The sequence below is a fragment of the Condylostylus longicornis genome, unplaced genomic scaffold, assembly GCF_029603195.1.
Source record: "Condylostylus longicornis isolate FDR11 unplaced genomic scaffold, ASM2960319v2 ptg000030l, whole genome shotgun sequence".
Taxonomy (NCBI): Eukaryota; Metazoa; Arthropoda; class Insecta; order Diptera; family Dolichopodidae; genus Condylostylus; species Condylostylus longicornis.
The window spans coordinates 10058038-10068707 of record NW_026577999.1 but is presented as its reverse complement, the minus strand read 5'-3'; the positions used below and the strand labels follow the sequence as shown (position 1 = coordinate 10068707).

The window sequence follows — 10670 nt, the reverse complement described above, 5'->3', positions numbered from 1 at the left end:
TTTTATTTTCTTTTTAATTAAATATTTCTATATCCCCAATTATTTAATAAAAAAAAAAGCGGAAAAAAAATTTTAAAGTAGCGGTAATATAGAAATCTTCGCGCCGCGAAGGTTTAACTTTGACTGGAAATGAATGGATGGATACACTTACGCTTTCTTTAGGAATTACAAAAAAAGAAAAAAAAGCAGAAAACAAAAACAGAAAACAAGGAAAAACAAAAATGTTATTTTTTTTTTTTATTTACCTCAGTAAAAATTTTTTTAATAAATCTGAGCAAAAAAACAAAAAACATTAAAAAAGCACAAGTATGAATCGCATAGCGCAATATTCAGTAACTAAAAGTAAAAATGAAGAAAAAGAAAAACAAAAGAGGAAAAAAAATAACGTACGATTTTACAAGAAAACCAGCCATCAGCGCAATCTTTTAATTTTCTGTTTTTATTTTTCATTTTTCTTCTTTTTTTTTTTTTTTTTTGCTTTACTTCATGAAAATGTTTACGTTACGTTATATGATTTTTCTTTACTAACTATACTCGTAAATATTGTTGATTATATACTTAGCAGTACATACTACCTCTATATAGTAAGCTTAGTAAGTAAACTAACTAGGTAACAACCAAGAAACTTTGAAATATTACATTAAAAAATTATTTTTTGTTTTGTTTTTTTAATCTGTAAAATTTTAGAGTTAATAAAAATTAAGTATGGATACACAATAGTAGAGTACATTATAATGACAAAATATTAAAATTAAATTTGCAAAAAAATTTACTTTTGAATATTTTTGTTCCCATTTGAGTTCCCATTTGACTAATACATATGTGTAGTTGTTTAAATAATAAGGATTGTGCCTATTACACTAATAATACAGAACAGATGAATAACGTAATTAAAGGAACGAGTTAAAGGCAGAAAAATTAAAAAAAATTTTCTTCTCGAATTTGTGTTGGTATTTTTTGTTAAGGAAACCATAAAACTTAACGAAGAATACAAAATAGAGAGGTCTGAGGCTTCACTTATTATGGTTAAAACTAAGTTTACTAAGCAATCAATGTTTACCTTAGTATACTGCCCCCCGAGATCTTTATGTATAAGGAAGGTAACGAAAATGCCAAACATGTAGATTGGAGCTAAAGAAAAACTTCAACCAGGAATAGAAAATTAAGGATTCTTCATTAAGTTCGACTTATTCGACTTATTCTCCTACAGACACCAACGAAATCCCGGATTTTATTGATTTGTTTTATCTCCAAAAAGATTTTACCCAAGTTTTTTTAAAATTTGGAAGATAATTTGGATTTGAATTCAGATCACTCTGCTGTTATATTGAACTTTGGTGACAGATAAGGCAAACCCACTTTGTTTAACATAACCACAGATTGGTTAAGCTGTAAACATGATATTATTAGAGATTTAAATATAATGCGGCCCAACAGATTAAAGATCAATTAGATTCAGAAGTGGAAAGTTTTATTAATTTGATAAAACGGTATATACGAAACCCAAACTAAAATAACAAGAAGAGAATTTATGTATTATGAGAGATAAAAGGAAGAAAGAAATTCATGAGAGAGGAAATAATGCTGCAAGCACAAATTGAATTTTTTTCTCAAAAAATCAAAAATATTTCAAAGGATTTGATTTAAAAAAAAAATATTGTAAATATTTAAAGATTTTATTGATATTTGCAAAATTCAAAAACAAATGATTTTATACAAAAAAAAAAAAAAAACAAAAAAATAGCCCGTTTCAACTCAATAAATTCTCTCAATTGCGATTTTTCGACAATTTAGTGTGCTTAATTAAAATTAAAAATAATATTAAATTGATTAAATTCTGTTCAAGTATCTTGTAAACTATTTGTTTATTTAGTCGCAGGTCAATGATTTTAAAATTTTATTTTGTTTTCCTTATAAATAAAAAATGTTATAAGATAAACGAAATAAAAAAAAATATGCATACAGTGTACGATGATGAAAATTTATACAGTAAACTAAATATAAAAGAAAAATTTACTATTTAGGAAAAACAAATAATTTTTAGCAGACATTCATTATATGAATTAGAAGTGTAAATAAATGCTATACGAACCACTATGTGTTTAAGCTTCTGAAGAAAATTTTTAAGATCCAATGTGGATCACAATACAATTTTGCCAAATTAGTCGGAAGTATTAACAGAAATGTCAATTTTACGTTATTACCCGGTCTCTTTTTAAACTATCAGTGAATGTTCTTTTTAACTTAATTTCAGTTGCATTTTGGTCTACATACATTTTTCAGTGCAAATCTTTATGCAATACATTAACACAATTCCTACCGAAAATTCACGTATACCTATTGCTAACGCGGCCGGTCAAATTACCGGTCTTTCACAACTTATACTTTTCAATATTGAATGCAGACCAGTAGCCAGTCGCACTTGTTATAAATGGGCTTCTCAACTGTACATTTTCCGCATACGTACTTTTTACATTTTATTCAGATTTTATTCGTCTTATTATCTTTACAATATCTTATCTCACATGTTTTCCGTTGACGGGAACTTGTACTTGAAGTTGCGATAGGTATTGGTTGATTTTCTTTGCTTATCTTCTGTTTCGTTTGTAACAAATTTATAGTTTTGGCATTGAGTCTTAGAGAAAAACTATTACAATCGTACCACCGGTCAATAGGCCGGTCGTGGTAAGTAAGACAGGCTACAATTTTTTCTCAGAAAATAAACAATAAAAAAATAAGTGAATATTGAAAAATGTATCATATATACATATATATGAGGAAAAATCATAAAGTTCAAAGGCGATTCGCTTACATTGAATGTAGGAAATTCCAGTTGAAAATCTAAAAACGGGCATTTGGCCAGGCCCGGTAGGAATAGTGTTAATACTTTTTTTCCTATTGCCTAGGGGTTTAGGAGCACAGGGTTTGTGCATGATATCGTAGATAGCCATACCGCAGTTTTGTGCGTCATTGGGATCTTAAACAGATAGATGACCAACCAGCTTGCCGTAGACATTAATACTTACTTACTTATATTAACAATAATATAATTTTGTGAAAAAAAGAAAATTGAAAAGATTTATAATGAGTAACAAAATTAATTTCTATAGTATTTGAAGTCCATTTTTACTTACCAAATAAATATAATTCCATCTCATGTTTTTTAAAGCTTACGTAAATACAAAATAATTGTACAATTAAATTTTGATAACTACATATATATACTAAAATCAATTATATACAATTATATTTAAAACTGGTTCTATATATATATATATATTTATATATTTAAAAGACGTAAATTAATCCATATTTTTAACCAGTTCTCAAATTTACCTTATATGAATCATTAAAAATTTTTTTAAATAATTAAAAAAAAAACACATACACACAATTTTTTATTTATTTCAGTTTTCTTTTTAAATGATTTACATTATGTATATACATACATACATAGAAAGTAAAAATATAAAAATTAAAATTTCCTTAAAATAATTTTAACAAATTCAATTGTATTAGCCAAATATTTCCTATAAGATCTTTAGTTTTCTCTAATTATAGTAATAAACTTAAAAGGTAATAATTTTGTCTTCCGAACCTAAAAACAAATATTTTAAAATTTTAAAATCAATAATTTTTCATAACATTTGAAGTTATTTCTTAATAAATTAAAATTACAATTAAATAATTTTATTGATAATGATTTCTTTTTCATTATAAGAGTTTTTTTTTCAATCATAGCCATTGTTACCATTTTTATTCATACATTAATAACTCTAGTAATTAAAATAATTAACAAAAACTTCTAATTATTTTATATAAATATGCTAATTAATAATAATTATAACAAAATTCTTGTATATACAGGGTGATTCAGTAAAGAGTACAATATTATATGCTATCTTTTAGGGTATCATCGTTTAGAGGGTATCATTTAAAATTTTCAAAAATTTCTTACGAAATTATCGAATTATTTTTCGAAAAAGAACCGGGATTTTTCTCAAAATTCTTGGTATTCCGAAAGTATATAAAATACGAAATATGTATTGATTTCAATCGCTTTACTAGTTCTTTCAAAAATTGTTTGTGCGAACTCTGTACCTTTTCCATAAGGAAAGTTATAAGCAAAAAAGCTTGAGCTAGTAAAAATTCTTGAAAATATCTGTAACTGAGTCATCATTGAGATTTGGCACCTAGTTCTAAGCAAAAATTTTACCCATTTTTAATACATTAAACGATGACGTATTATATATTGCACTCCTTACCGATTCACACCCTGTATATATGAAATTTAAAAATTATATCATTACCATTTTATTATAATCAAAGTTATTATACATATTCTAATCTTTAATAAGTACATATACATATATAATGTTCATAATTAATATTTTATAAGGATAAAATTAATTATAATGTTTTTAATATACGGAAAAAACCCTAATTATTAGTGAAATACTTACCTAAACATATAATTTTAGAAGTGCTTTTAATAACACCTAAATGAATTTTTTCTTTTAAAGCGTTATGAGTCAAAGAACATAATTTTAATTAAATCAACAAGAAACTTGCATTAATTACAATCTAAATTATATTAAAAATTTTATTAACATACAATTCTAGAAATTTATTTTTTCAATTATTTCATATTCATTAAGTATATATTTAAATATGTGTGTGTATGTATGTGTTTACGGTCACAACTTTTATAAAATATTGAATTTGAATTTGTAAATTTCCTTTGAATTCATCAACTCAATTACATTATATTTGCATTTACTTTTCAATATTTATTTTCTTTTCAATTTTTTTTTTTAAATTATATTTAAAAATTGATTTTAAAGTAGAATTTTTTGTTTTTGTTATAATTTGTTTGTTAATATATACTTAGAAATTGTGAAAAATTTTTTTAATATTTTGCAAAATAAATGAAAACACAATTGATTATAAATTATTCGAAATCATTTGGCAAATAAAATAATTGAAAATTTAATTCTACAGAACACCTTTAAAAAAAAATTCGTTCACACACCACCAGAATTAAAGTTGTACCTTCTGCGCTCATTAATTTCTCTGTATTATATAAAGAAAATTAATTTTGTAAATTTTGGAAAATCATAATGATAAAATGATGAGGATTACGATGGGGTTATGTATAAGTTCTTCTTGCAAATCAATTCCATAACTTACGATCAAACTACATTAAAATATTTGATTGAATTGAATTGAATGAACCCAGAGGAAAGCAAATTAAATATGAAACTTAGCAATTTGAAGATTCTATATTTTGAACAAAATGCTTTTTAACAGTATCGCAATTTACAACTTGAAACTCATATACCTGAACCTGAAATTCATATCCAAAAAAAAATTTCGTAAATATTTTAATTCCAAAACTATCAAAGCATAACCTGATTGTCTGATATCAAAATGTTAAAATTTTAAAGTACAAAGCTCAACTATAGTTTTTTTTTGTTTTTTTATTTTTTAATATTTTAAAAAAAAAATAATTCTTCCTTTTTGCTTTGCAACAACAACGTGAAAGTTTTAAAAATTTTTTTTTCAATTTTTTTTTTAATTTTAAATTGAACTTAAAGGTGTAAATAGGTACTTGAATATAACGGAATAAAATCATATATTTCAAAATATAAAACAAATTTTGAAACCCTTTTAAATTTGAAATAAGTGTGAGCCCTAACATATACAATACAAAATCATTAAAAATAAATGAAAATATTTTAAAATCAAGTAAGTTGAAATATTTATTAAATTTCCTTTATTCTAGTCATAAGTAACTAGCCATAAACTTGTAAATTTGTAAGGGTAAAAGATGTACAAGGCTTAAGTTCCTTTTATTGATTAACATGTAATTTCTTAAGGTTAATATTCAATAGAAAATCGCCTACAAAATTAAATATGCTTACAAACATGGAACTATAGAGTCTTACATTTATATGTATACTAAAAATATAGAAAGAGAATTAAACAATAATTTTGAGAAAGAAAATTACGATCAAAGTTTAGTACAAATTTTTATTTTAATTACCACATTCAGCTTCTTATAATTAATTTACTTATTTATTTTAAAAATGAATTCTTAAAGTCATTGGACTATTTATTATTATTTAAATTCATAAAATTAAATTAAAATCTAAATCATCCACAATTTATGACATTTTGAACTTATTTTTTTTAAATTTACTTAATTATATTACGCACACACTACACTTATTATATTATTCAATTGAATTTGTTTATTTTTTACAATATTATAAAATTTCACTAAAAAAAAAATAAAAACATTTAAATTATAACCTTTGATTTATTCTAAAATATTTATCGAAAATAAAGAAAATTAAAAATTTATTATTCATTCTACTAAAATAATTAACGAAAAACAAAACAAAAATTAAATTACATTAATAAGGGGCATGAAATTAAGTCAATACACAACCTTGAGACTCTTTATACATATATGTAGATTTGCACGTAATTGCGTAGCAGGTATTCCTATATACATACAATTGCAAATAAACACAAGAACAAGTGCATTCAGTCGGTTTTGTTTTTTAGAAAATCATCGCGGATATGCAAGAAAACATAATTAGCAATTTATTAAAATACATAAAAAAATTTAATTACCATTTTTTGGTTTCCAGATTTTTTTATTTTGTTCTATATTTGAAAATTTTACCTACTATAAAATCCCAACAATTAAATGACGTTTAAGCTATAATAATCAGCCGCACTAAAACAAGTTTTACATTTCTGCGATAAAAGTAAGCGATAAAAAAATGCCTGTTTAATTTTAAAACATAAAAATTACACGTTGCGGGATAAAAACATCCATTTTTATACTTTTTTTTTTAAAAGACATTGAAAAATCTTTTAAAAAGATATTGAACCAATAATTCGTTTATTTCATTCCTATGGACAAGTCAAATGTATTCGCATAGGTATTTTCGCCTATATGTATGCAATTTATTTAATTTTTTTAATATTAAACGTAAAATTTTAAAAATTATTATGTAGGTTTCTTTATACAAGACAAAATTAAAAAATAACTTGATTTTTATAATTTTTTCGTTTTTAATAATTTTAAAAAATAAGTCGAGGCTAGTTTTAAAATAACTTGATTTAAAAAATACCTAAGTTATTTTTTGACAATGTCAAAGTATATATAAAAATTAATACAATTTAATTAAAATTGAATGCAGTTTCGTGAACATACCTAATAAATCAATAATTTACCATTCTTATATACAAAACAAATAGATATAAAAACGTCCTTATATCAATAAAAATATTCAATATACGGTATGAGTAAATACAGAATTTTAATATATTTACGATATCATAAATATCGTAATTATATCGTAAAAATATTTACGATATTGAAGTCTGTTACATATTTAATATTTACTACATCATTTAGAAAATATCATTTGAAGGCAAAGTACATACATTTTATGTACCTTGCCTTTAAACTTTTAATTCACTAAGTGAGATGAAATGAAATTTTCATGCATAGTTGTATCATTGTTTTATATAAATATCAAATCCGAACAACAGTGTTATAAGCTATAGTTCAAATACAAGCATACCTGACGCTTAATATTATTGTGAATGAAAAATCACTTTGTATATAAATTACAAAATTCAACATTTCATACAAATTATAAATAGTTTGAAATAACAAATAAAGAAGCCCATTATATAACAATTTTAATTTTCAGTTGATTTGTAATAGCTTATACGATTTTTTTTTCCTTTTCAACTTTATAATTAATTTTTGTTATTTTATTTTTTTTTTACATTCATAGATAATCATAAAAATCTTAGATTGGTAATTGTGAACACCTGCCATGCAAATTACATTATAGAAATCTCAAAATATAAGAGATTTTCTCTTTAAAAATTTTTTGGAAAAAAAAAAAAAAACTTAAAAAATTTCATTTAAAAAATTATCTAGAAATAATTACAAATTTAAGTTAAACAAGTTTTTAATTTCTTACATACGATCAATACTATATTTTGTATATATTTCATTTTTGCTATATAGCATATCGAACAAAGATAATTGGCTAATATTGTGTATACACAAATTCAAATATAAAAGTATATATAATATATATATTATATATTGTATATTATACAAGTAGTATATAAATATAAATTGTGTTTATGCGAAAAATGTAATCATAGAAAAATTTTTTTGCAAAACAAACTACAATACTAGGTACTTTCAAATGCTTCTCCTATTCTCTAAAAATTTATATTACATAAAATCATCAAATTTATAACTGTTTTAATAATATGAAAATAATTAAGAATTATTAAAATTTAAGAAAATTCCAGGATTCTATTTATATCCTACTAGCTCGAACTTCCGTTTATTTTTTTCACCATATTCTATTAAGATGCTTATGTAAGATGTGATAATGAAAATAATGTAAAAATAAACAAGGTAATCAAGTAAAATATGTAGGTATAAATATACAAAACTTGTTCATTAATGTAATAAGAAAATTAACTATGCATACATATACTTATAATTCTATATTTTCTTAATAGATGGCGGGAATTTTTTATTTCTTTACAAACTAGATTCTTTCTATTTATATATAATTTTTATTAACAAAATTTCCTTTGGCATTTTTGGATATGTGAGTACATGCAAGATGATAATTGTTTGTGATAAAATTGCTGTGTACATATTTTATATTGTAAGTTTTTAATATTTTAATGACCTGAAATTTATTTTCGTTATAAATAAAAAATTGTATTCAACATTAAAAATTAATTTTATGTTTTATTTGAATGGAAAATTTTAATACATTGGAACGGAAATTTTTTATTTAAATTTTAATTTGATATTTTTTAGTCGTAATTGAAAAATTCACGTAAATTAAAAAATTATTTTATATTTTGATTGTTTTGGAGTCCTTAAACAAGAATATAATAAAAATTTTTTTATTTATTTTTTTTATTTTTCCTAAAAGGTCATTAACTCTTTTGACAATAGGCTGGTTTGAAACTCAATAGGCTTTTTATTACAAAGGTTACTGTAGAAATTAATTATACGAGTACCTAATAAAATCAAACAAATATACTAAAATTCGAAAAAGTACTTAAATTGCATAGTAGTATAATAATTTTGGCGGTATTGTTATAATTTAGTTTATAAATTTCAATAATATGTCTTCGTTTTGGAATCAAAAACATTCAATATGACTTCAATATATGAATTTTTCTTAGGCTTTGAATTACAGAACATATACTCCATGAAAACCTATGTATGCATTCACGATTTCAAGTGCCCAAAATTTTTAAACAAATTTACTTTAAATGATTCTATTTTCATACCATACATTTTCATTTTGCATGTCTATACTTTTACAATGGCAATAAGAAAACTTACAAGATTTAAAATTTACACAGGAAAAAAATTAAACATTAATTCTAAACGAAAACTTGTAAATCATAATATGTTGGAGAAATTCACAGTAATATTAACATATTATATGTTACTTTAGAAAAAAAAAATAACTTTGTTTTCATTTTTCTTTGTTTTTTTGCAATTTCTTAGCATATACCTCTACATAATTATGCGGATGTGATGTCACAAGATAATATGCAATATTATTTAAAAATATAATATATACATACATATATATTATATTTACATACGTTTACAAGAAAAATTGTTGAATCAGATATAATCTTATTTTCCAAAATATATGTACATTACATTTTTGCAAAAAAAAATTAAATAAATAAAAATACTATCTGTATATAAATTTTTAACTAGTTTTTCCATAATAATGCATAAACAAGTCCCAGTACCCTGTCAAACGGGTTTCCCACTTATGGTACATTTATATTTTTAATAAACCACTTTATAACGTAATCATCAGATAGTAACCATAATTATTACGTGTATCTTTATGTATACATAAAATGTCCATATAATATTCATGATATACATGTGTATGTATACATATGTATGCTCATGTGAATATAAAAATATAATAATAAATAATCATTATATCTACATAATTTATATATTTTTTCATATATGTATATAATTATTTATTTATGTATGATATACGAAAACATTTATCATGTGAACGAAGACAAAAAAAAAATAGAAACACAGTACAGGTTGTTGTTATGATTGTAATGTAAATGCAAAAAAAAAAAACAAAAGTAGGTATTTGTTTTACAAAGGAAAATACTAAAAATAAGAATAAAAAGATTTGATTTGAGCAACTCAAAGATTTTTGAAAAAAATTGTTAATTTATAGGCGTAACTACGAGTAATATTGTAAAATACGCTTTGAATTCTTTTGTTCTAAATCGTCCTAAATCGATGTTGCAGTTAACAATAATGTATTTTAATGTTGTCAACAATTTTGTCGACGTTTGTAGCGTAGCCGATAATGCAAACAACAAATGTCCCGTAATTAATAATGTCAATTGCCTGTCGTATTCTTAAAATTTAGTATTCTTGTAACAAAAAAATTTTTAACTGCTGATTTCATTTTTGTTGCAAAATGGAAATTTTGAATGGTATTAGTTAATATTGTTTACTTATATAATATTTATAAGCAAAATGTCAAATTCATATTGTCAAAAATAATTTGTTAATAAACCAGTTATCAACCGAT

At 22.9% G+C, this 10670-nt stretch overlaps 1 protein-coding gene across 3 annotated transcripts in view; it reads left to right on the top strand.

Moving 5' to 3' along the window:
- LOC129607954 (alpha-tocopherol transfer protein-like) overlaps positions 1 to 10670 on the top strand; it is a 29045-nt gene that overhangs the window by 8195 nt on the left and 10180 nt on the right. Inside the window, exon 1 of one of the 3 annotated variants that reach the window (XM_055519228.1) lies at positions 5641 to 5748. The exons of the other annotated variants lie outside the window; for them this stretch is intronic. The gene's annotated coding sequence lies outside the window, so the exon portion shown is untranslated. Of the gene's footprint in view, positions 1 to 5640; positions 5749 to 10670 lie in introns of those variants that run through there. 3 annotated transcript variants of the gene reach the window in all.